The sequence below is a fragment of the Schistocerca americana genome, chromosome 5 (genome assembly GCF_021461395.2).
Source record: "Schistocerca americana isolate TAMUIC-IGC-003095 chromosome 5, iqSchAmer2.1, whole genome shotgun sequence".
Lineage (NCBI taxonomy): Eukaryota > Metazoa > Arthropoda > Insecta > Orthoptera > Acrididae > Schistocerca > Schistocerca americana.
The window spans coordinates 294,741,207-294,768,936 of NC_060123.1; the positions used below are offsets into that span (position 1 = coordinate 294,741,207).

At 42.9% G+C, this 27,730-nt stretch overlaps 1 protein-coding gene across 4 annotated transcripts in view; it reads left to right on the plus strand.

Annotated features, from left to right (window-relative positions):
• The window catches only part of LOC124616179 (oxysterol-binding protein-related protein 9), a 504,981-nt gene that overhangs the window by 346,401 nt on the left and 130,850 nt on the right, over window positions 1-27,730 (plus strand). The gene's annotated exons all lie outside the window — the stretch shown is intronic.

Consider the following 27,730-nt stretch of genomic DNA (forward strand, 5'->3'; position numbering starts at 1 on the left):
GTCTAAGAACGCGAGCATCGTTTTGACCTTCCACTCCACTACTGCCACTTTTGTCGGCTTTGGTTTATTCGGACACAATTGTTCGTTGGCTGAGCGCTTTGTCGACGACTCTTAAATTTCTGCCGTAAGGATAAAATTTGCTCCAAGTCCGCCTGCAGTCCAGTCCTTGTTCTTAGATGCTGTTATGTGGGACAAATTCTACGTCGCATTTCTCTCCCCGTAGAGTTCTACACAGATCTGATTATTTTCAACCACTCTGTCATTAAACAGTAACAGATCCCGTACATTTTGCGAACCCTTGTCCACTGCTTGCGATGTCTTTCTGCGGCCGTAGTCGCTCACGGTTTAGCGAGTACACAGCAGTCTGCGACAATCAGTTGTCAGCCCGGTCATCTCACCTTCATAATTTGAAATATGTGTGTTGTGGTTTTCCCGCATTTGAAACAAAACTTGTGTATTGTACGCTGCTTCATTCTACAGGGTGGCGCAGATGGATCGGGTGGTTTTAAAATACTTGTCAAACTGTCAACTGTAAAGGTATTGGATTGAAATAAAGTGCAAAACGTGTAGTTACAATGGAAGTTTATTAACAAAAAAATAGTAATGTTAGTTTTTAAAAATTACATCCATCAAATGCCCTCCTTCTCGAGCGACGCATTCTTGGAGTCGGTCCTTAACGTTCCGCATTGCCCGCTCAAGCACATCACCAGGAATTGATGTGATTTCGGTGTGAATTGCTGCCTTCAACTCCTGAATGGTCCGGGGTTTGTTCATGTAGACCCTTGCTTTTAAATAGCCCCATAAGAAAAAGTCACATACCGTGAGGTCCGGTGAGCGAGGGGGCCAATGGACATCTCCATTACGGGAAATCAAACGGCCAGGGAACAGAGCGCGTACAGCTTGCATTGATATCCTAGCGGTATGTGCAGTTGCCCCGTCTTGTTGGAACCACATATTGCCCATGTCGTAATTGTTCTCTTCAAGTTGTGGGAGAAGAAAATCTTCAATCATGTTCACATAACGCTGCGAATTAACAGTAACCGCCTGCTCCCTTTCATTTTCAAAAAAGTAAGGACCAATTATCCCTACCTTAGAAACCCCACACCAAACCGTCACTTTGTCACTATGGAGAGGCCGTTGGTGTAGATCTCTTGGGTTAGTGTCGGCCCAGTAACGGCAATTTTGCTTGTTTACGTATCCGTTAATGTGAAAGTGAGCCTCGTCAGACAATATGATAATCAGGTTTACATCTTCCAATAACTCCAACATCTGTTGGCTAAACTGAAGCCTTTGAAGATGGTCTGTTGGGAGAATCTTCTGTACCAACAGGATTTTATAGGGGTGGAATTTCAGTTCTTCGTTAAGAATCCTTTGAAGGCTCCGACGTGACATTCCAAGAGCTTGAGCACGACGTCTCGTTGATCGACGTGGGCTCGCAGTGACATCGCGTCTCACACGCTCCACGTTCTCAGGCGTTGTTATTGTTGGCGGTCTAGGCGTCCATTTTGGAGCACATGAACCAGTAGTGCGGAAATTATGCACCCAACTCAATATCGTATCTCGCTTAGGAACACTACCGCGAGGTGGGATGTTGAAACGCCGGCGAAAGGCACGCGTCACAGCAACAATTGACTCGTTATTGCGTATGAACTCTTCCACTGCGAAAACACGATGCTCAACGGACCACGTAGCCATCGCGACTGACTGCCAGCCTGCAACTGAAACTTCCCGTCCCCCCCCCCCCCCCCCCACCACAGGACGAAGTCGCCGAACACCTGGCTCCCCCCCTCCAGACGTACAGTCCACTTCAAAACCACCCGATCCATCTGCGCCACCCTGTACAACAGTGGTTGGCGTGACACGCTAATAGAAGAGTCGTTCTTAGTTCCTTACGCCAGACGCCAAACTGTGTTAGAGAATATGGATCATTTAGCAATGTACACAGCACGTAGTCCCTAAGAGCGATCAAGGATAACGCAAGTTCACTGGAAAAATTATATCGAGACTTTGGGGACAAATCGTGCGTACTGTGTGACGAGAATATTTAACATGATGGCCATCGATGTCTGCCTGCTACTGTTCCTATTACTTTCTTAAAGTAACCAGTGACTGATATCTTGCCAGACATTCAGGCAAAACCTTTTGTAAAGTGTATTTTGCATTTGGTGCGAAACTACGTGGAAAAGGCATTTGTAGTTTTTCTTTCCTACTGATAACCTTGTTTCGTTAGCAAAAAGAAGTTGTGTGGTATTCTTTCACTTACTTCATGCAGCATGACAGGTACTCATTAGATGCGACTGAAGTTAATCTATTTGTAACGTATTCCGCTTATATCGTAGTAATGTTCGTTGTACATGCTATCTGACTTGAAAGTAGAGTCCAAAGCACAAGAGATGATGGAAAAAAAGAAAAAGAAGACGAAAGTCAATCATAAAGTGGGCCAGTGTTTCGAATAGTAACACACAATTCAATAAGACTGCATGACACACACACACACACACACACACACACACACACACACACTCTCTCTCTCTCTCTCTCTCTCTCTCTCTCTCTCTCTCTTTTTTCCTACCTCACTGACAGAACTCTAACTGTATTCTCTTATAGTGTGGCAAACACGGCACGTAATGCACTGGAATTAAATTTTCAGGTTGCCGTTGTTTCTAATAACGGGAATCAGTCTCGCCGAAGTTAACAGCGCAGAGGGACACGGAGACAAACATGTGTAAGAAACGACAAGGTCGTTGTACAAGCTATGAAGAACGAAAACAAGTAGTTCAACAGTACCCTGAAAGTTAAAGAAAAATCAAGGACTTTAATAACGACATCTCGTATCTAGAAGCTTCGTTTATGTGCACTATCTAATGAGAGGGACACAGTTTCCTGTCATAACATGGCTGCTTGTCAAGGATGGTCGGTGGTATACCACATAACTGTTAAAAAATAAGTGCCTTGCATTCAAGATAGAAAGTCGCAAACGAAGTTTTGTATGAAAATTTTGTTAAGAAAACTTCATACTGCCGTGAGAGAAAGTTCTTCAGGCAGGTATTAATTACGACCTGAATTTTTAAAACTTAGTGTTCTGTTGTATGAAGATCTTTCGCAGTCAGGTTGTGAGAAATGTGACATTAGCATGGCTACTGCAGTCGGTAATGGTACTGTGAAATATAGGGGAGACACTCGAGAAACTACGGAAGAAAGGATATTCTGGAAAACAAATGAAATAACAAAGATATGCTATAAAATATCGGTATGTGCGGGATCCATCTCTGTAACAGAGGTCGCTGTCCGACACTGGTGCGATGATGATCTACCCAAAGGTAGACTATTCTAATTTGGACATCGAAGAATTTTTCTTCGCGAGTATTTCATCGACAGATTGTGGAGGAGAACTGCTGGCTTAAAGTTGCTGATCACTGGACTACGGCGGTTTCCATCCTTAAATTCCAAATGATTTCGAAATATGAAATGAAGTTTCAACGACAGACGTAGTCATCTTCGCCAGACGCTGTGAACGATAGTTGGAGTCCAGTTCATCAGGGAAAGTCGCTGATGTACTTACGAAGGTAAATGATTCGGCCGTTGAAATGCTGTGCTTGAAAATGCAATCATAAACCCGGCTGGACACGAAAGCATGTTATCGATGACGAATGGTACTGGAATTAAGGAAAGCATCAGAAGGAACATAAAAACTTCGTAAAGTAGGCATGTAGACTTCGCCCGGGCAATGTTGCTATAAAGCCTCAGTAATATGCAATCATACTTTATAAATATACTTATCCATTTAATTTAGGAACCGTCACTATTCTACTCTTTTTTCCATGTTAGCATTGTTCCATGCGGCTTTTCGCGGATGATGCTGTAGTGTACAGAGAAGTTACAGCATTAGAAAATTGCATCGAAATGCAGGAAGATCTGTAGCGGATAGGCACTTGGTGCAGGGAGTGACAACTGACCCTTAACATTGTTGTTGTTGTGGTCTTCAGTCCTGAGACTGGTTTGAAGCAGCTCTCCATGCTACTCTATCCTGTGCAAGTTTCTTCATCTCCCAGTACCTACTGCAGCCTACATCCTTCTGAATCTGCTTAGTGTATTCATCTCTTGGTCTCCCTCTACGATTTTTATCCTCCACGCAGCCCTCCAGTACCAAATTGGTAATCCCTTGATGCCTCAGAACACGTCCTACCAAACGATCCCTTCTTCTAGTCAAGTTGTGCCACAAACTCCTCTTCTCCCCAATTCTGTTCAATACCTCCTCATTAGTTATGTGATATACCCATCTAATTTTCAGCATTCTTCTGTACCACCACATTTCGAAAGCTTCTATTCTCTTCTTGTCTAAACTATTTATCGTCCATGCTTCACTTCCGTACATGGCTACACTCCATACAAATATTTCAGAAACGACTTCCTGATACTTAAATCAATACTCGATGTTAAGAAATTTCTCTTCTTCAGAAACGCTTTTCTTGCCATTGCCAGTCTACATTTTATATCCTCTCTACTTCGACAATCATCAGTTATTTTGCTCCCCAAATAGCAAAACTCCTTTACTACATTAAGTGTCTCATTTTCTAGTCTAATTCCCTCAGCATCACCCGACTTAATTCGTCTACATTCCATTATCCTCGTTTTGCTTTTGTTGATGTTCATCTTATACCCTCCTTTCAAGATACTGTCTATCCGTTCAACTGCTCTTCCAAGTCCTTTGCTGTCTCTGACAGAATTACAATATCATCGGCAAACCTCAAAGTTTTTATTTCTTCTCCATGGATTTTAATACCTACTCCGAACTTTTCTTTTTTTTCCTTCACTGCTTGCTCAATATACAGATTGAATAACATCGGACCGAGCGAGGTGGCGCAGTGGTTAGACACTGGACTCGCATTCGGGAGAACGACGGTTCAATCCCGCGTCCGGCCATCCTGATTTAGGTTTTCCGTGATTTCCCTAAATCGCTCCAGGCAAATGCCGGGATGGTTCCTTTCAAAGGGCACGGCCGACTTCCTTCCCCGTCCTTCCCTCATCCGACGAGACCGATGACCTCGCTGTCTGGTCTCCTTCCCCAAACCAACCAACCAACCAATAACATCGGGGAGAGGCTACAACCCTGTCTCACTCCTTTCCCAACCACTGCTTCCCTTTCATGCCCCTCGACTCTTTATAACTGCCACCTGGTTTCTGTACAAATTGTAAATAGCCTTTCGCTCCCTGTATTTTACCCCTGCCACCTTCAGAATTTGAAAGAGAGTATTCCAGTTAACATTGTCAAAAGCTTTCTCTAAGTCTACAAATGCTAGAAACGTAGGTTTGTCTTTCCTTAATCTATCTTCTAAGATAAGTCGTAGGGTCAGTATTGCCTCACGTGTTCCAACATTTCTTCGGGATCCAAACTGATCTTCCCCGGGGCCAGCTTCTACCAGTTTTTCCATTCGCCTGTAAAGAATTCGTGTTAGTATTTTGCAGCTGTGACTTTATTAAACTGATAGTTCCGTAATTTTCACATCTGTCAACACCTGCTTTCTTTGGGATTGGAATTACTACATTCTTCTTGAAGTCCGAGGGAATTTCGCCTGTCTCATACATCTTACTCACCGGATGGTAGAGTTTTGTTAGGCCTGGCTCCCCCAAGGCTGTGAGTAGTTCTAATGGAATGTTGTCTACTCCCGGAGCCTTGTTTCGACTTAGGTCTTTCAGTGCTCTGTCAAACTCTTCACGCAGTATCATATCTCCCATTTCATCTTCATCTACCTCCTCTTCCATTTCCATAATATTGTCTTAAAGAACATCGCCCCTGTATAGACCCTCTATATACTCCTTTCACCTTTCTGCTTTCCCTTCTTTGCTTATACCTTTCTGCTTTCCCTTCTTTGCTTATACCTTTCTGCTTTCCCTTCTTTGCTTAGAACTGGGTTTCCATCTGAGCTTTTGATATTCATGCAAGTGGTTCTCTTTTCTCCAAAGGTCTCTTTAATTTTCCTGTAGGCAGTATCTATCTTACACCTCTTGAGATAAGCCTCTACATCCTTACATTTGTCCTCTAGCCATCCCTGCTTAGCCATTTTGCACTTCCTGTCGATCTCATTTTTGAGACGTTTGTATTCCTTTTTGCCTGCTTCACTTACTGCATTTTTGTATTTTCTCCTTTCATCAAGTAAATTCAGTATCTCTTCTGTTACCCAAAGATTTCTACTAGCCCTCGTCTTTTTACCTACCTGATCCTCTGCTGCCTTCACTATTTCATTCCTTAAAGCTACCCATTCTTCTTCTACTGTGTTTCTTTCCCCCCATTCCTGTCAATTGTTCCCTTATGCTCTCCCTGAAACTCTGTACAACCTCTGGTTCTTTCAGTTTATCCAGGTCCCATCTCCTTAAATTCCCACCTTTTTTCAGTTTCTTCAGTTTTAATCTACAGTTCATAACCAATAGATTGTGGTCAGAGTCCACATCTGCCCCTGGAAACGTCTTACAATTTAAAATCTGGTTCCTAAATCTCCGTCTTACCATTATGTAATCTATTTGAAACCTTTTAGAATCTCCAGGGTTCTTCCATGTATACAATTTTCTTTCATGATTCTTCAACCAAGTGTTAGCTATGATTAAGTTATGCTCTGTGCATAATTCTACAAGGCGGCTTCCTCTTTCATTTCTTAGCCCCAATCCATATTCACCTACTACGTTTCCTTCTCTTCCTTTTCCTATTGTCGAATTCCAGTCACCCATGACTATTAAATTTTCGTCTCCCTTCACTACCTGAATAATTTCTTTTATGTCATCATACATTTCCTCAATTTCTTCATCATCTGCAGAGCTAGTTGGCATATAAACTTGTACTACTGTAGTAGGCGTCGGCTTCGTGTCTATCTTGGCCACAATAATGCGTTCACTATGCTGTTTGTTGTAGCTTACCCGCACTCCTATTTTCCTATTCATTATTAAACCTACTCCTGCATTACCCCTATTTGATTTTGTATTTATGATCCTGTATTCGCCTGACCAAAAGTCTTGTTCCTCCTGCCACCGAACTTCACTAATTCCCACTATATCTAACTTTAACCTATCCATTTCCCTTTTTAAATTTTCTAACCTACCTGCCCGATTAAGGGATCTGACATTCCACGCTCCGATCCGTAGAATGCCAGTTTTCTTTCTCTTGATAACGACGTCCTCTTGAGTAATCCCCGCCCGGAGATCCGAATGGGGGACTATTTTATCTCCGGAATATTTTACCCAAGAGGACGCCATCATCATTTATCATACAGTAAAGCTGCATACCCTCGGGAAAAATTACGGCTGTAGTTTCCTCTTGCTTTCAGCCGTTCGCAGTACCAAAACAGCAAGGCCGTTTTGGTTAGTGTTACAGGGTACGGCTATCCGTATCGTTGAGGCACGCAAGCCTCCCCACCAACGGCAAGGTCCATGGTTCATGGGGGGGGCTCTTAACATAGACAAATGTAATGTATTGCGAATACATAGAAAGAAGGATCCTTTATTGTATGATTATATGATACCGGAACAAACACTGGTAGCTCTTACTTCTGTAAAATATCTGGGAGTATGCGTACGGAACGATTTGAAGTGAAATGATTATATAAAATTAATTGTTGGTAAGGCGGGTGCCACGTTGAGATTCATTGGGAGAGTCCTTGGAAAATGTAGTCCATCAACAAAGGAGGTGACTTACAAAACGCTCGTTCGGCCTATACTTGAGTATTGCTCATCAGTGTGGGATCCGTAACAGGTCGGGTTGACAGAGGAGAGAGAGAAGAGCCAAAGAAGAGCGGCGCGTTTCGTCACAGAGTTATTTGGTAAGCGTGATAGCGTTACGGAGATGTTTAGCAAACTCAAGTGGCAGACTCTGCAAGAGAGGCGGTCTGCATCGCGGTGTAGGTTGCCGCCAGGTTTCGAGAGGGTGCGTTTTTGGATGAGGTATCGAATATATTGCTTCCCTCCTCCCGAGGAGATCACGAATGTAAAATCAGAGAGATTCGAGAGCGCACGGAGGCTTTCCGGCAGTCGTTCTTCCTGCGAACCATACGCGAGTGGAGCAGGAAAGGGAGGTAATGACAGTGGCACGTAAAGTGCCCTCCGCCACACACCGTTGGGTGGCTTGCGGAGTATAAATGTAGATGTTCCGTCTGACCAGTTTGTAACGCAGTGGAGCTGTTTAACATAAGCCAGCGGTAGACTAGTGAGTGGTCACTATAGTTCAATTCTTTTATCTTGGCGGCTCGCGCATGCCCGCCTAGACGCGGGAGATTGCTGCGTTGCCAGTTGCACACGACGCACGCGCCAAGAGAAGCAGCGCCATAGTATAGCATAGTTCGCAAGCTTACGCTTGGGGGGGGGGGGGGGGGCGCAGTTCATGAAGTAAAAGCCACCACGGCCGCATTAACCCTTTCGCTGCTACCAAGACGTGCTCCCTGCATTCCGCGCTGTGGGCGATTTTGTCACTGCACTGCACGCCTGTGCAGACACATTGTGTTCTGACTGCTTTGACACTTTATCATTCGATTCCACAAAAACTATTTGGCTCAAAAATTAGATTTTTACCTATCTTCTTGACAGATACCTTCCCCTCGTAATTGACTTAATTTTGTTTCGATGTTCAACGCAGTTATGCAGCATTAAATATAGTAAACCATTGCACGAAATTTTGAAGAGTTTGCAGAGGTAAAGTCCATAGAGTATACTTTCCGGGTGGACGATTTTAGTTGCCACAATGTTGAGAATGATATGTGGACAAGATACCTATATATTTCATTTCATTTAAGTACCACATAAGTGTCGTATGTAATATTGAGAAATATTCCACCTTTCGCGACTGTAACAAAAGTTTTACTTACACTGGGCACGTTTGGCTTTATTTTAAAGCACTTCAATCAATCAAAAGGAAGTAGACAAAATACATTAAACAAAACTGTGAACTTACAAAAACATTAGGACTTGAATATACCGTCTGTCAGTGAAGTGCTCAGAGCTATGTCAAATATAATTTTGTGTGTGGCACACACAAACAGCATTTATTTGCTAAAACACTGATGAGCCAACACAAACGTTGAATATTGTGCTACCGCAGCACAAAACTACGAAAGGTGACTTGGCAATGGAGGACACAAAATACAGTCCTCTTATGATGCTTCAAAAGAGGGAAACGTGTCTGGTCTAAATAAGTCGCTTATTACAGTTGCAGAAGAGGGATATATTTCAATACCATTGGTAAAACTGCGACTGTGGAACAAAAACAAGAAATAGAACATGAATACCATTGTGCATGTGCCATACCTTTCACCGATGGAAGTGCTTTAAAATAGAGGCAAACGCGCCCTGTGTAAATATAACTTTTATTACAGTCGCGAAAGACGGAATATTTCTCAATATTACATACGACACCTATGTGGTACTTAAATTAAATGAGATATTGTTACACAGTAAATATTATATGAAATTTAGGTATCTTGTCCACATTTCATTCTCAACATTGTGGCAACTAAAATCGACCATACGGAAAGTATACGCTATGGACTTTTACCTCTGCAAACTCTTCAAAATTTTGTGCAATGGTCTACTACATTTAATGCTGCACATCAAAACAAAATTAAGTCATTTATGGGGGGAAGGTATCAGTCAAGAAGACGTGTAAAAATCAAATTTTTTGGCCAAATAGTTTTTGTGAAATCGAATGATAAGTGTGTCAAAGCAGTGGGAACACCATGTGTCTGCACAGGCGAGAAGTGCAGTGATGACAAAATCGCGCACAGCGCGGAATGCGGGGAGCACGTGTCTGCAGCAGCGAAAAAGTTAATGAAGAGGCAAAGCACTAGAAATTGCATTCAAACGAATAAAATTCTTGAAGTAAGGCACTCCAATATTGTTTTTAAATAAAGAAAATATTAAGCAACACACCAGGTTTGAACTCATAACCTTTCACTTCGTAGCCCAACATCTTATCTGTTCTGCTACCTCAGCTCATCGAACAATGTAATTCCATAAGGAGTCTAACACCTCACGCAACTACTTACAAACACTGTTGGTATGACTATGAATTACTCACGCTTCGTCGAAGTACAATAGGAAATAAACAATTACCGCTGTTCTTTATTGCGAAAAAGCAGTTCGTGAGATTGAAACAAACACCTTTCCTTGTATCGCCTGAATTAGGAGTCTTATTGCTTGTTTGGTTTAATTAATTAATAGAATATGAAGCAATTGGTATAAAGAATGCTTTTTCCAAACTTTCTATAAAAGAAAGTCTGCTACCAAGACATTGCTTTTGTTCTATTACTTTATTTATGACTGAACGTTTCTAAAACTGAAGACACTCGTCCGTGCTCTGCACTGCAGTCGAGATCTGGCAACGTCGTTCTCTGTTCATTGGCTGACTGTGTTTTGTGACGTCCGATGCGCAGAACGAACCTAAACTCGGCCGCCAAGATATATGACGCGCACTTTAGTGAGATAGGACTCGCACTCTCGGCACTACAGTTCCTTCGTAGGTTTCTCTGGATTTTTTATTGCATTCTGAATACCCGTCGACATGTTCCTCGGTAAAAAAAAAAAAGAAAAACGGGCCCCACCGTGCCAAATAAGAACAAGTGTTCCATTCTAAAAAAAGAAAAGAATTCTGAAGTCGCTTAATGATCTGAAATTTAGAAGTGATAGAAGTGACAGCACCTGATGAAGTGTGGTACATGAGTTAGTATTAACGATGTGTCTCATCGATATTGTACGACGCTGGAGATCGGATGTCGACGGGCGGGTGGAAGGCCTTTTCGCCAGTGTTGAGGAGTCGCTTCGCCGGACAGCAGGAAATGTAGCTGGTCGATCGTCGGAGGAACCCATTAACGGCAGAATAATGCATTGGCCCTGTCGACGGCAGCTAAATGGAAACGATCCACCCACCCTCGCGTGTGGCGTGTGCTTGACCGAATCCAGAGTGACCCGCGAAAAGGGGCAGCGCTTCCGTCATTACTGGTCCGAGATGAGGTGCTCTAACCCATACAGTCTACACAGTCGATGTTCCCATAGAGTGAGGAATTCAGCCATTGTAACAGGAACCAGTGGCTAAGTCTGACAGTCAAGAAAGAATAATGTTAATAGCGCGTGTAGAAAACGCATTGTCACTACAGTTATGATCTTAACGTTAATATGTCCATGCTCATCCTGTATAAATTTACGCTGAATAGAGTAGCTTAGAGCTTGACGTGAAATGTTTCATGTAAAACATGGCTACTTTCACGTATTATACTGACATAAAAAAATTGCGGAGAACAACTTGAGTACATGCTTCTGTACATTTTCGAAGATGCCAAGCTTATGTTAAAGGTTTTACGGAAAACGCAAACTTGTTTGTGATCGGATTTAACGTCCCGTCAACGTCGATGCAGATTGTGTACCATCTTAACCGTAGATTATGTCGTTGTTGAAGTTGGTAGAAGAAACCGAAAAAAATCGAAGTAAGGAGGGGTGGGCGGAGATTTTAATCTGCTTAGCTCGTAAAGCAGTCCAGTACTGTGGAACATTTCTTTAAGTGATCCACTCTTGTTGTCCGCATATGTTTCTGAAAGTTTTGATAGTCGTTGTGACCAAAAATGTAATAGTAATTTTTATCAAAGGAGCATCGAACATTTTCTTTAAATTGATAACTGTGTTCAGCAGTGTCCCAATCACCATGTGTTGGCATTTTGGCTTCTTTCTTACTAATTTAAGACGTTCTGACACCGAATTATACCATCATCAGGAAATTATGGGAACGCTAAAATGATGATCGATGAAGATAAGTGTGTTTCAGGTGAATCACACGAGACTCCATGATACTGAATTGCTACCAAGAAGCAGTGTGGCACATTACCTCTGACGCAAGTCACCGCAGTGAAATGATATGTATATGCCAGTTGGTTGTATGGAATTCGTGAAGCAAGATGTTTCGACGTGGAGACCTAACAGAGTGGCGGAAAAGAGCTATTGTGTTTGGACGTACCCATGATAGCATCATGAATGCAGTTGCCCAAATTTTTTTGTATATCAGCGCGGGATGTCCATTGCGTCTACAAGCAATGGTGCGTCACACGCAGCCACATACCGCTGCATGGGAACTGTGATCGTATAAAAGATTCTATCCGACAGGGTCCGGAGACGAGTGCAACACTTCACCAGTGACAGTCTGTTTCAAACCCGACATGAATTGCAGCTGTCAGTGACTGCAGGTTCGTCTCAGGCGAACATTGCGAAGGGAGCTGCATGCAATGGACATTAGGAGTAGGGTACCTAGCGAAATGCCAATAACCTGCTTGTTTGACGTAACGCGCGGCGCACTAGCTTGAGAGGCAGCAGGGAGAAATCCACGCGTCGGATTAACGATTGTGACTGAACACCGGCCAGTGCTCTCAGCGGCACATGAAGCTGGAAGTCTTCAGTGTGGCAAAGAACATGCAAACTGAATAGAGCTAACTGGAGGCGTTTAGTGTAGTCCAACGAGTTGCGATTTTGCCTCTTTTTTTCAGATTATTTAAGACGTAAAGGGCACCGACGACTCGAATGGGGCTTTCAACCATAGAATGTAGAGTTTTAAGTTCCTGCCGGCGGCGGTTCTGTGATATTTTGGGAGTGTTTTTCGTACCATACTTTATGCCCAACCATGAGGTTGCTTTGAGCATTGACTGATATGTTTATCACAACATTCTTGGTGACAGAAGTGTTGCCCTTTCTCCTACAACTTATTAAGCAGTATGCCGTGGACACTAAAGCCTTCCAAGATGACAGTTCGCGGGCATGCGCGCGTGCATTCTTGATTTGACAAACTCAGGCACCCAGTTGCACTTCTACTGCCCTCTGAATCACCTCACCTTATTCCGATAGAAAATGTGCAGGACTATTTAGAACAGCGGTTACCTCTGCGGGATGTAACCATCAATGAGTACGTGCAACTAGATATTCCATACCAGAAGAAACTTGTGCGATCTCTTCCTCCCCTAATTGCGACTATTGATGCCATTATCAAGGCTAGAGCCGTCGTTATAAGGGATATCTCCAGAGGGTGACCAGTTTCTTTTCCGGTATACTAACCAATAAATTGTGGCTAGCAGAGGGCGATGTAAAATACACTGACTAATTTAACGAAAAGTCATTTTGGACAGCAGTCATTATTGCTATAAATACGAATTCCGCTTTCTCCATTTTTCAACTTAGGTGTACTTTCTACCTCACATGACTAAGAGACATTTACGTACAGTGACACGGAACAGTCGATATAATTTTGAGCGAACACTAAAGTAACAGCGTGCAGCAATGCTTTTAAAGAACTAAAATTTTTTGTTGTACGTTGATATTTTGGGTGGCGCTCGGTGATGGTCCATCCAATAGGTTAAACTACTGATGATCTGAAAACACTTTGCACTTTTATTTCGAAAATGAGTTGTATCATGTAGTTTGTCATGGTTATTAATGAAAGGTAATAGTAAAGCAAATTTCGAAATCAAAATTGTCTCACTGAAAAAATTCCGTGTTCATCTTCAGTTTGGAATCCATCCGTTTTCTTGAAGAGCACGTTCTTGGCAGACACTATGCGGTTATCTTTAAGCTGTGCATTATTGGAGGCGTGCATTATATTTGTTCCAAAAAAGATTTCGCATTTATGCTGTCACTTTCATGTTGAATGGATGCAAATGTGTTTTGTAATGCCGCGCGGAGTGGCCCCGCGGTTTGAGGTGTTATGTCACGAATTGCGCGGCCCTACCCGCCGGAGGTTCGAATTCTCCCTCGGGCATGGATTTGTGTGTTGTTCTTAGCGTAAGTTAGTTTTAAGTTAGTTTAGGTAGTGTGTAAGTCTAGGGACCGATGACCTGAGCGGTTTGGTCCCTTAGGAATTAACACACATTTTGAACATTTGTTTTGTAATAACGAAGCTCTAGTGTAGTATAAAATTCTTTCATGTCGATAGGGAGAGATTGGTCGGTTGAATTTTTCTACAAGGGATGAACGTCTTATTGTGCGCTCTGGACACACGTCATTGCACTGGAATTTTACAACCGCCCGGGTGTCACTGTTCACATTTTAGTCTCGTCGTGCTGATACTACCTCGTAGTTGTCGTCAAATATTCAATCTGCGCCCAGCGCAGTTTCCAAACAATCCTAGAGTTTTATGAAAAGAGTATGTCAAAGAAAGTGAAAAGAGTATGTCAAAGAAAGTAAGCAAACAATCGTAAGAAATATCGTGTTTGAAAAGTTGACAATCCCTTTCGACCTGACAGTATGCAGTTGTAATTAAATCATCTCATTACCCAGTCCATGTAATTTAGATCACATGGATTTAGAACAGTGCAAGTTGTAGGGGAAGAATTAACTCCTCTCCTTTGCGTGATGTGGAAAGCACAGTGACAAAACGAATGCACCTGTACAATCGATTTAACACTTACTCTGTTCATGAACGATGAGAAATCGACAAACCGTACTCTTATAAGGCTGTACACTTGCTGACGGAGTAGGCGAGCCCACAGAAAACTGGTCCTCTGTTGTAAACAGTTACACTCTTGAATACCGAGAACAATACGGCCAAGTGCTTTTGGAGCCTCTGTTGACATCTGCTTCAGCTCTTCTTTTCGTAGCTATAATTCGTGACACTAGTTAACGATGCTACAGTGATTGGCAAGGCGTGACTTCATGAAAAAGCTTGTGTTCGGAATTTTGATTCACTAACCACAGTTTCATCTTCGTGAGTCTTTTTATGTTCAACTTCTTTGAGGAGTGCAATCTTATACTTGTATCTTACATGTTCTATCCTCCCCTGAACAGCGCAGGACCCACCCGCTTGTGTTAACAAGCATAACCATATTGCTGCATTTAATTTATACAGCCTTACATAATGCAGCAGCTTCCATTTCGCTTAGGGCGTTAGCATCTGATCACTTGATGACTACGCATTTGTAGAACACCTCAGAGCAAAAAATGTTCTGGCTTCGATTTCATTTCATTTCTTTGTTTGTTTCTTTCTTTCTATTTTCAAACTTAGACAGTCAGGAGTATAAGGCATTTCTTGTCGGTGCCCCCTATAAGGTAAACATCACGTCGCAACTCCTACTTAAAATTCCATCTGATTCTGTGCAGTGGCTCTACATGACGGGTCAGGAAACTTCCAAACAGGCTGTCTCACGTCTTATCAACACTAGAGTAACGATTTTCTTCCCAAATTGGAAATAACCCACAATGGAAGCAAAAAAAAAAAAAAAAAAAAATCGATGTGCCAAAGAAAACTCTGGCGATAATAACGAAAATCTTTCATTACAAATAAATGTATCCAGTATGGGATAGTGACAAGATAAGAACACTCGTCACCTCTTCAGCTGCCAGCTCAAATGTGTGTCAACTGTACACAGAACGAACGTTGCAGACAGGTATCAAGAGCCATATCCTCGACAACGGGCATACTGTGGGACCATCCTGCAGTGACTGTCCAACCGCCTCTTCACAGAAATACACGTGTAATCACCACTCACAGTGTTCGTTCCTCCATCGCTGTCCTGATGTTCTATCCTCGTTTTCCCAGATTTCCTAGGAATGAGGCGAATTTCACGAGACAGGTTACATTTAATTCCCGCAAATAAGAATACAGTGACCGTTGAATATTTGCACACTGCCCACCTTAGAGGTTCCCAGGGAACATTCAAAATTAACCTTTTCGACCGCAGTCGTTGGACAACTGGACGTACCTAGATGGTTTGAATGTTGCACTGTATTTTTACTTCTCAGAGAATGCCTTTTGTGAACTGGCGCGGATCGTTCCCTTGCAGTAGCTAGCTGTCACATTGTACCAGTACAGCGGAATTCCTGCGCCGTTCGATCGTCTGCCCCGGCCATATATCTCCGATATCTTCACCCAGAAAGTAATTGGAAGGGACTGCACAACTCCTCGCTCTCCATTCCATCTTTACGACAAGCACCGTGACGTTTTTCTGCGGGGTTTACGTGGAGGATACGAAGTATGAAACAGTGCCACCTGTGAGTGAGTTTAGTTGGTTCAAATGGCTCTGAGCACTATGGGACTCAACTTCTGAGGTCATTAGTCCCCTAGAACTTAGAACTAGTTAAACCTAACTAACCTAAGGACATCACAAACATCCATGCCAGAGGCAGGATTCGAACCTGCGACCGTAGCGGTCTTGCGGTTCCAGACTGCAGCGCCTTTAACCGCAGGGCCACTTCGGCCGACAGTGAGTTTAGTGACCACGTTTTTCGACAGCGCTAGGTGTTGGAATCTGGCAAAGGTTTTGCCGAACATTATGCGTTGTCACACATTAACAGATTTACTGATCGTCGCTTTGAACACTTGGTGTAAATTAAAGGATCGTTTAGCCCAACGAATGTATAGAAACTCCAACGAAATCAGCTTCTCAAGCGCGGTAGATCTCAGACCTGACCATGCTCTTCTTTGTGGAAAATGTTAATTACACCCCTTTCTACAACGTCACGTACTATTCAGCTTCGTAAGTCGTCATTACTTACGTACACTGTTATCTATATTTTGAAATACATGAGTGTAATTCTCTGTGAGATTCGGAGATACGCAGACTGCGCGAATGTAACCTAAATGTAATTTCTGTAATCAGTTTCATCACTGCGAGAGACTCCGAAGGTAACAAAAACTGAACAGTGCTGCCCTACCGAACGAAGTAAGAAGAGCCCCTCAGCAGTGAGAAGAAAAACTGGGTTGAGTGTCGAAAAAATAAAAAATGTGAGGAGTTTAGGCATAGTAATTTCAGTACCCTAATATGGTTTGAACCCGCGTAGTACAAAGGCGGCACCATGACCTTGTGGATGGTGAGGTAGCGGTGGAAACGTCGATTGAGAAGGGATAAATATTAGTACTTCGTGAGAGCCTAGTATTTATTACAGTCTATTTATTCTTGAAGATTGCCCTTTAGCGAACGATATTAGAGTAATATTTCACTTTTTAAATAACGTTATCTGCGAATGATCTCTGTGGCCTTTTATTTTGGTGCTATATGAATTACGATAGTAAAGGTGAAGCTCTGCAGTATCCGTTTCATTAATTTTACTTGAAATAAATTTTTATACCTTATTTTAAATGCAGGTGACTAATTATTACATCATCCTGAGGCAAACTGCAGTATATCTTTCGAATCAGAAATGTTCATTTGGTTTTCAGTGATGAATATATTTTCTCCGCTGGTGCGTTGCCCCTTATTTAAGACTCATTAGCAGTAGAAGTTTGAGGAAATAAAAAATGAAAATAAATTTATCCCTCTTCAAATTTTTTATATGTCTAACCAGATGCGTTCAATGTTATTTCTTTACTATCATAGAGGAACACATGCAGTTACTAGACACGGTCTCTGCTAAGTGCTTGAGGCGTATAAATGGACGCTTAACAATTACAAGAAATGTTCGCTAGTTCGTATACTTTCTCCCCGTATTGTGGGTCTGACGAGTTTTTCGCTGCTGTCTGTCGCTATAGAGCTAACGACCGGTAAAGTTAATCTGTTTTGCGTTTACGCTAGGACAAAGCCCCGCGTCAGCTCTGTACACTGCTCAGCGAACCGAAATAACATAAAGTTAAACACAGGAGCATTAAAAATATTAAAATCACTTTTTTTGTGGCTCAGAGCATACTCGCGTGTATTTTGTTTCCACTGCTTCCGTCGTACATTCACTTTGCCGGCGCTTGTTTTTTCTACGCATAAAGCACGAACTCATTTTAATCCTAAGTTAAGTGACATGCGAAGAAAATTAACTTTCACGGCAAGACGAGAGCAGTGAAATAATGTGTGTCCGGATTCAACAAGTATTTTAATGAAGCAAATAGTAAAGATAGGGTGCAACATTCAATCGCAGAAGGCTTTGTTTGATTTAAAGGTGAAACTGTAGCAATGAATGAAACGTGTGGAACTGATCTGGAGGACATTTAGGCTTTCGACAAAATGTAATATTTTCAAAAATTTCGAACTAGGATAAGATTTGTGTGTGTTTTTGTATTCCAAAAACGATCTTAAGACGTTTGTCGGTTGTTGTCCAGTGCATAGATCATTTTCGAATTTTCGTGTTTTGTTGGCTCGTGGTGTGAGGAAAAGACGGAAAAACTATCGATACGCTTTCACGTTACGCTCAGATTTCATTTTAACATCTTGATGATTACGTAAGACAGACGTGAGTGCCTGTGTAACGGGTAGCTTGTGTCATTTTTGAATGTTCGGTCTTGGAATTTTCGAAGTAAATATTTCCCCAATGTAAAACTTCAAACTGGGATTTTTACAGCGTTTTTATGGCGTCCTCACGCTGAGAAAAACCTATGCAACCCAGTCGAACTCCCCTGGCATCTACCTGTCCCTTTCCATTAACAGCAGTTGTTAAGTGTCTCACACCGGGAAAAATACCGAATACCGGTTGGACAACAATTCACATCTTGCATGGACAGTACTCGCTAAGGGGTCTTCCAGCGAAACCCAGTTTAGTGCGATTTGTTGCAAGAAAATGGCAGGAAACTACATATCGTTAGTTAAAGCCTTCTCGATTTTGATGCTTTTCGCATTATAACCTGTGTGCTACGCCGTTTCAGTTGCTACGGCGCATTGATGATTTAACAGAAGTGCGTCATTTTTGTTTCAGCCTTTTACAGTTAAATATCAAATAATGATATCTGTGGGTCACAGCCTTTAGACATTTGTGTACGTTGCTGTCACGTTGAAATTCTAGCATAATTGATAGAATCGTTTACTACGAAGGCAAAGATAGCAGGTTTGAGTTCGGCTACCTGCATGTTTTTTTTAAAATCTGTTCTAGAAGGTTCTGGGATTTTCTCATCAATTTAATGCAGGTGTGATCTGCAGTATTCGAAGTTATTTATTGTAAATAAGAGCGCTCTACGTCTAGGAGAGACTGTTCGATTTTGTAAATGTGCCAGGGAACATGGACGAATGAGTTGCAAGAATGCCGTTCTCGCCTCTGGCTGGTTTCCTCACAGTTCAGTACAATTAATACTACAAAGACAACAAGATGGGTGGCATGTGGTCGCAAGGATAAATGTATGTCTTGATAGATTCAGCCAGAGCTTACATCACGTTAAAAGTAAAAATTAACGAACTTCGTCGAGTCGAGGCGCTATGTCGTGTGTTCGACAAAGTGAAATGCATCGGACCGAACCTACCTACTTCAGAGCAATGCCAAACAGAATTTTTAAATATGCGGAACATATAAAGCGTGGAACGCTGGAAAACAAAGAGAAGTTTTGAAGTGGATGTGGGGTATGTAACGTGAAGTGCTCCATACACGAGCGACGGATCGCTTCGGCACCGCTGCACACAAGTGATTTGCCAAGCAATTTCAACCAGTATTAAGAAAGCCTGTATGTCGAGAAATTCTCCTTTTAAAAAGGATCTGCTGTGTTTAGCAGCAGTCGCAAATGATCACTGTATCCCCGCAAAAACTTTCAAAAACAGTTAAAAAAACGGTAATTGTAATTTATAAAAATTTGGTTTGAAACACTTTTCCTGGCAACTGTAGATTATTTTACAGGAAATATTACATTTTCCACTGACTCCAGGCAGGTTATTTACATTTTGTACAGTGACAGTACATTTCCTTTTTCGTTTATTAGTCCTCAATTCCTTTTTTATTCATTTGTCTTATAGTTTAACTTCAAGTAGTTATAGTACACAATTTGTATGGCAAACACGATGTGTGTCTGTCGTACAATAGGTTGTCAATAACAGTATTTTAGGGGGGGGGGGGAGTATGATTATATGAAACGGGAAGGGATTTGAATACAGCTGTATAACGGAATTGCCTGAATGTTTAAATTAAAATGTCCACCTAATATTGCCGTACCAGTAAGTCATTTTGTTTGGAAGTTAAAAACTTTAAGAATACGTGTAACTGTTTTATAACTAACTTAATATCATCAGAGGGATCCCAGTATTTTGTGACTATAAACTTCACAACAGTTCCACTTCTACAGCACAAGCTTCAACAAGCTCATCACTGCAAAACCCCTCCACATCTCAGAGTAATTTGTGGTCTCTGAATAACTTTTCTTTCTAACATAAAGGCATTACTCAATATGGGCCAAGCGAATCAAAACAAAACCGCGCTTAATAACTACAGAAACGAGTCTCAGCCACATACAGCTGCTAACCACCTGGCAGCCGTATTGAGTGCACGAATCGCATGCGAACCATCAGATTGGCTGGCATTTCCGTGCGATCGGTGACCAGCGACCTATCGCTGCGCATTTCCAAACACGCATGCGATCGGTCGCCCATGCGACGGATCGCTGCGACCTGTCGCTCTTATGTGGAGCCATTAAGTATTTTACTATTAAAGCGTATATTATGTTTTTTTCGTAATGTGATTTGTAGGACATTTTATTTCCTGTTGGCAGTTGCAACTTACGTAGTGTTCCTCAACCAGCAATTCGCTGCTCAAGCCGTCGCTGGGTTCAGAATTTTCTTCGCGATTTTTTCCGCACTCCTTTGACGATCGCTAACAGAGTGAATGCAGCTATTAGGTTGGTGCATAAATTCCTCGCGTTTTTTTCTGAAGTTTAATGAACATAACAGGTACACACAACAGAGTCTTTCATCATCAATAATAGATGCTCCTTCACTATTTAGTAGTTGCCAACGCTGGCATAACTTTTCGATTCCACGACTTAGAAAAGTCGTGGTTTTGACGCGTAGAATTCGTCGAGCCATGTTTGAAGCGTATTTTCATCTAGAAAAGAATTTCCTTGAAGGTTGTTCGATAGAGAGCGGAAAAGGTGAATATCTGAGGGCGCAAGATTAGGTGAATAAGGTGGGGTGCGGACTGACTTTCCCACCCAGCTCGTGTATAGTGTTTTTAGTCAGTCTACCAGAATGCGAGCGGGGGCTGTCGTGGAGTAGCATCATTTCACGCAGTCTTCCTGGTCGTTGTTCTTGGATTGCGTGCAGTTGTTGACAAAAAATGTCGACAGTGGTGGCTACACCTCAGGTATGCAGGATAGTGCACGACACCGTCACTGACCCACCAGATACATTACATTATCTTTTGTAAATGCGCGCAGGTCTTTGTACGAGGTGTTGCTGCTTTGTTTGGGCTCAACAGCATTTTAAGTTAGCATAAAGACACCATTTCTCGTCACCAGTAATGATAAAGAATAGGAATGGTCGGTGTGGGGTACGCGCCAATTCATGACGAGCAAGAAGATACACATGGCCACCTGCTGATTATTGTGATTTTGGCTTTGAACACGCGGTATCCAAAACTCGATGTTTAAACCTTCCCCACTGCATACATATGCGGCACGATTGTGGAAAATCATAGTTAAGCTCATTTGTCTCTTCCAGAGCACACTCATGTGGATCATTGTGGGTTAATGTGTGTAAACGATCGTCATCAAACCGCGAAAGTCTTTCTGAACGTGGAGAGTCACTAGAATACAAACAGAAGAATATGTCGGAAATGTTGCTATTTCTCCACTTGACATTCCATTTTCTAGCGTCCTCAGCTCCACTCACTGTCTCCAAATGACAAAATGAGTGTGTGTAAACCGAAATAGCAACAGTAAACTATAAATAAAAAATATAAAAAATGGTAATCGATAAATAAACCTGTCGTAACTGCAATACCAGCAAGCAAAACAAAAAAGGTACTATCTTATGCAACAACCTAATATTTTAAGGCGCGTTCATTTTCGTAAACAAAGCGTGTGATTTGCGTCCAGATACAGGCGACAACTGCCGCTGGAGACCGCCGCGATCGGAGCTCACGGTGGGGAATACGTAGCGATTCGTTTCAGAGGGTGCTGCAGCCACTAAGGGCACGATGTCTGTCTGCTTCGCGATACAAACACGTCCCGTGTGAGGACGGCTTTACGGTGAAGAGTGGTGCTCGTGGCGGGCGCCGCCAACGCCGCGGACAGGTATCGCGGCCGGGCTGTGCTCGCAATTAAAACGCAGCTGTGGGGCACGCGGCAGGTCCTCCAGCGTCGGCGGCGGGCACGCGGGCGGGCCGAGCGGCCGGTATCGATCCCGCAGCCGCCAGCCGGGCCGCTACAAGCCCGACACACCGGCAGGCCCGCTCTTCCAGCCGCCGCTGCCGCTGATCGCCCGTGTCCGGCCCCGGTTAAAGCTGAGCTCAGGGACGCCGGCGTGTTGTGCAGTGGCTCTGCCCAGCTGCCGACTCTACACAATGTGTATTCCAGCACGAATCCACGTTTACACCGCAAGTCACTGTACAGTACATGGCGGGAGGGGCACATCGTATCGGTATTTTCGATTTTCTTTCCTGTTTCAGGCGCATATTGAACGAGGTAAAAAATGACTCCCTGTATGCCTTTGTACGCGGCCTAATCTCTCATATCTTATTCTCATCTAAAGGTTGAATCACACAAAACTTGCACCGCAGATATTTCGATAATGGAAAGCGCCATTGATACGCAGATATCACAGATTGTAGAATGAGATTTTCACTCTGCAGTGGAGTGTGCTCTGATATGAAATTTCCTGGCAGATTAAAACTGTGTGCCGGACCGAGACTCGAGCTCGGGACCTTTGCCTATCGCGGGCAAGTGCTCTACCATCTTTTTTTCTGCATCTGCTCGCGGCGGACGTCGTAAGACATCAGTTTAAGTTCGTTGTTGATCGATTAACTCAGTTTTTTTATTACAGAGGGCAGCTAACCCTCTGACCGAACACGCTGAGCTACCGTGCCGGCGCCATCTGAGCCACCCAAGCACGACTCACGCCCTGTCCTCACAGCTTTACTTCCGACAGTACCTCGTCTCCTACTTTCCAAACTTTGCAGAGGCTCTCCCGCGAATCTTGCAGAACTAGCACTCCTGGAAGAAAGGATATTGTGGAGAAATGGCTTAGCCACAGCCTAGGGGATGTTTCCAGAATGAGATTTTCACTCTGCAGCGGAGTGTGCGCTGATACGAAAGTTTTAATCTGTCAGCAAGTTTCATATCAGCTCACACTCCGCTGCACAGTGAAAATCTCATTCTGGAAACATCCCCCAGGCTGTGGCTAAGCCATGTCTCCGCAATGTCCTTTCTTCCAGGAGTGCTAGTTTTGCGAGGTTCGCAGAAGAGCTTCTGTGAAGTTTGGGCGGTAGGAGACGAGGTACTAGCAGAATTGAAGCTGTGAGGACGGGTCGTGAGTCGTGCTTGGGTAGCTCAGATGGTAGAGCACTTGCCCGCGAAGGGCAAAGGTCCCGAGTTCGAGTCTCGGTCCGGCACAGAGTTTTCATCTGCCAGGAAGTTTCATGACAGATTTAATGTTAAGCAGGGACCTATTTAGGAAAGGTACAAACATTTTAATAGAAAAATGCTACTTACAGTACCACTGTCAAAGCAGACTAAATTAGAATGTCAGTGGTGTTTGTTGCGGGAATCTAGTGTAAGTAGTTGACGAGATATCCTAGTTTGAATATTGTAAACACAGACGGTGGTTTGTTGTATCTTAAGGCACATGGTTGCGTATGCGCTGCCCTACACAGATGTTACTACACTGCAGAGCCAAAGAAACTGGTACACCTGCCTAATATAGTGTAAGGCCCCGCGAGTACGCAGAAGTGCCGCAATACGGCGTGGCATGTACTCGACTAATGTCTGAAGTAGTGCTGGTGGGAACTGAAAGCATAATTCTGAAGCACCGTCTATAAATCTGTAAGAGCACGAGGGGGTAAAGATCTCTTCTGAACAGCACGCTGCAAGACATCCCACATATGTACAATAATGTTCATGTCTGGGGAGTTTGGTGGCCAGCGGAAGGGTTTCAACTCAGAAGAGTGCACTCTTGTGCAATTCTGGACGTGTGGGATGTCGCATTGTTCTGCTGGAATTGCCCAAGTCCGTCGGAATATACAATGAACATGAATGGATGCAAGTGGTCAGACAGGATGCTTACGTATCGAGCGGATGGACGTTCACGGGTATGGAGACAACCTCATGAATCCCAGGATCCTGCATGTCAGCAGCGGACTGTTCCAAGTTGGTGGAGGCTCTATAATGGGGAGGGGCGACTGCAGTTCTGAGTGATATGGGCGCCCTGATACGTCTAGATACAACTCTGACTGCACGTCCATCTGCTCGATACGATTTGAAACGAGACTCGTCCGACCAGACAACATGTTTTCAGTCACCAACAGTCCAATATCGATGTTAACGGTCCCAGGTGAGGCGTAAATCTTTGTATCGTGGAGTCATCATCAAGGGTACACGAGTGGGCCTCCGGCTCCGAAAGCCCATATCGACGATATTTCATTGAATAGCTCGCATGCTGACATTTTTTCATGCCCCAGCATTGAAACCTGCGGCAATTTGCGGAAGGGCTGCACTTCTGTCACGTGGAACGATTCTCTTCAGTTGTCGTTGGTCCCGTTCTTGCAGGATCCTTTTTCGACCACAGCTATCTCGGAGATTTGATGCTTTATGTGATTCCCGATGTTCACAGTACACCTGTGAAACGGTCGTAGAGAAAATCCCTCTTCATCGCTACCTCAGACATGCTGTGTCGCATCGCTCGTGCGCCGACTGTAACACCACGTTCACTCACTTGAATCTTGTTAATTGGATAGCCCGTCCAAAACTGAACACAGATCGCGCCAGAAAACAAGAAGAAGGTGTACGGAACTGTGGGAAAAAGAAGCAAAATAGAAACAATGAACGGTCCAAGTACAACATGTGGGAACATCGAGCGTTGTGGTCATGTGGTCAGATCTCCCAGATGCACCACTTTCTCTCTCTCTCTCTCTCTCTCTCTCTCTCTCTCTCTCTCTCTAATTTTTTTTATTATTTTCCACAAAATTGTGAACTGTGAGTCCGGGCATTTACGTGTCTGTTCGCTGTATTCAAATTTGTGTCTGTATCGTGGTGTAACGCCCTTTTGCAATAGCGACGTGTAACGATGGGACCACGTATGTACCTCCTATTTGTTCTACACAAGTACTGCATGCTATGCCTCTTGCGCTCTGGTTTGGGAGATCTGACTCTTGAATTCCTTCTTTGTAACATAGGTACCACCCGTTTATTTGTTGTTTCATTTCTGTGGGAAGTCTGAGAGGCATCTCGCCTGCTATCACTATTCATCACACTTAGTTTCGACGGTAATATATTCTTACCACATGACTCCTATTCTATAACCAGTGTATAGTGTGACAATTGCCAAGACTACAGAACGAGAACAAACACGTCCATGACCGACCAGACAACTCATAAATTTGTGAAAGAAAAGGGTGGTTTGAACAAGTATCTCTCGCTTTGCGGTCCAACACCGTGACCACACAACCACGACGCTGTGGTCCTTGCAAGTCTCTCGATGTTACACACTTTGAGTTTGGAGTGTTCACTAGTTCCATTTTGCTTCTTTCCTCACAGCTCAGTACACCTTATTCTTGTTTTCATTCTTCATCTGTGTTCAGTTTTTGATGAGCTATCCACTGGCCCATTTTACTACAAAATCTGAGGGGGATAATGGCAGCCAATTCAAGAGCCCGTTACGCGAAGATAATTGAGTATGGATATACGGGTTGCTTCGTGTATATGTGTAGTATTCGAATGCGCGCCCGCGTAAATCTGGAACATGACTGTCACTCTGAACTCATTTCGCGAGTTTCGTTGTCGCTACATGCAACAATACAGCTATTTTAGACGATGTAACACGTTCGTAGATGTGTTGAATGTGCCGATTTTTATTTACTAGTTTGGTCATGATAATGTAAATATTCTGACTGCCTGCAGAGTCTTGTACGCGGTTACCTACCCGCACAATAAGATCATTCGTGCTTCGGATGAAGGTACCGAGAAAGATACAGTTCCAAGTACAAACATCTCTTTTAAACGGAATAAGGTTGAAGAAGAAGAAGAAGAAGAAGAAGAAGAAGAAGAAGAAGAATTTCGACGGACAAGAAAATACGATGAACAGTGCATCTATGTAGTACTATACTTACCCAGTTTAAATGTCCACGGATGTGACAAGTTTACGCAATGGCTGAAGCTCCACGTCTGGTAATTTGTCGAAGTGTAGTTACTAATTGACGATTGATTTTGTTCATACTGTTTACTGGCACAGCTACTTTTGCATGTGATTTTAAGCCGTACTCTCAAAACTGGATATGTCCTTTCCGCCAGACAGAAACTTAAAGATTGTAGCATGACTGAGAATGCTCTTTGGCCACGTTAAGTGTCCACCAAGGCCGCCGTACTATCTTCCATTTGATTTTTATTTTTACCTGGTACACGTTATAAAAATCCTTTGTCTGACTAACTTGTCTGTAGTAGTTCTATAATTAATTGCAGTATTTAAATCCGCCTCTGCAATTACTAAGGTCTATACTCATTCTATCATAAGCGATTAGTTTTATTGATGTAAAACAGTTAGTAGTTGCATTTTCTTCTCTTTTCGTCATGAAAACAAACTTCCGGATGCAAGCAGAAAATAGACGAAAATGTAGCCACTGTCGATGTTTTAAACCAGTAAAACGAAACACACATTTTAAAATAACTACGATTTTTTTTTAAAAGTTGGACGGGTTTTAATACCTTAGCAACTGCAAATCCTTTGAGATGCGATGGCGATATTTCTGAAAATTTCACTCAAACTTTTACAGTTTGTTGTTTGCTTTTCCTTTAGTGAACTGTTTTTCTGCGCTGAATAGGTCATTTTATGACACATTTTTAAACAATGTCTAACGAAAATTGAACACTAGTTTCTTTGATTTTGCTAAAGAGAGAGTATCCATTACACCTCTCCCCCATCGTGTGCTTACCGTTGTTACTGAAACACCCAACATTCAAGACGGTGGAAAAATAATTCTTCTCATGTAAGTAATACTTGGTTCCTTTCAGTGCAAAAGCGTATTACTAAACAAAAACATCTAAGTTATTCTCCGGAAATACAGTGTTCACTATTCTACACCAATCTGGAACCTCTTTCAACTTCCCACATCAGGATTGCAATTTGGCCACTAATGACAGCTTTCTGCACGTCCACTGTACTTCACGCAAGTAGGAAGCGAAGATTTTTAATTTGAGGTAATCCATAAATAGGAAACAATTGCTGCGATTGTGTGGGGCATTACATCTGATCAAACGTGGGAGAAACATTTTTCCAACAACTTGTATAGTAGCTTTTATTTTGTGGCTGTTCGAAGCAGACTCCGTGGATGCTGTAGCATAGCCTTTCCAACTCTGTTCACAAAAAAAAATGTGGCTTTTCGACATAGGCAATGGTTCAAGAACGATACAGTTTATGTCAGCGAACACTTCGTTGATGATAAGACGATGTGATTACGCCGTGCGGAAGGCTTTTGAACTGGGAACAGCAGCCGAGAGTTAGCAGTCGGCAGTAGGTTTACGGTGACCTATAAGTTGTCCTTGGACAAGTTCAGTTGCCGCAACTGCTGCAGCCGGTAGCCAAATCCGGTTTCTTGTCCCGGTTCTGCAAATTGTTCGAATCTGCCACAAAAATTCGTTGCGATTTTCTTTCACTTGCCGAAGGACGCTAGTTGTTCGGCGCTAGAAAGTCACCTTTCAGCCTGTTCCTTTTGCTACACTTGCAAGTCACGTTTTATCAGCAACAAAGCCTATCCTCGACCACTGGGGCAGATTTTCGTTTGATTGTCTGTTCAAAGATGCAGAGGTTCTTAAATTTCGTTTTGACAGTATAATTCCATGAAATTAGTAACCCTTGAATAGTGTTACATTGCTGAATGGCTGTCATGTACGTAAAGCATATACGAG